The following is a 330-nucleotide window of genomic DNA, read 5'->3' on the forward strand; positions in this document are numbered from 1 at the left end:
GCTATTTTCTTCACATTAGCTGAAACCATGCTATGCCTCAATAAATTATTTCTTTCATCACATAACTTATGTTTAATACTCTCAGGTTGTAGCAGTATGTATGATGTTCTCAGTAATGTTAAAGAACTTCCACCACATCCTAACTTTCTAATATTTGAAGGCGTCTTGATCCTCTATGAACATGCATTTCAATGTCTTGCAAGATATGCTTCGTTTGTTTGTTTCAGCAGGTTTCACACTAAAACTCATATATCTTTGTGAGTCATTGTGTGTCAAAACCATTTGCCGGAACACAATAAATGAAGACTGACAGGCCACTGGAGTAAAGAG

This window comes from Colobus angolensis, unplaced genomic scaffold (genome assembly GCF_000951035.1).
Source record: "Colobus angolensis palliatus isolate OR3802 unplaced genomic scaffold, Cang.pa_1.0 Scaffold302, whole genome shotgun sequence".
NCBI classification, from domain to species: Eukaryota; Metazoa; Chordata; class Mammalia; order Primates; family Cercopithecidae; genus Colobus; species Colobus angolensis.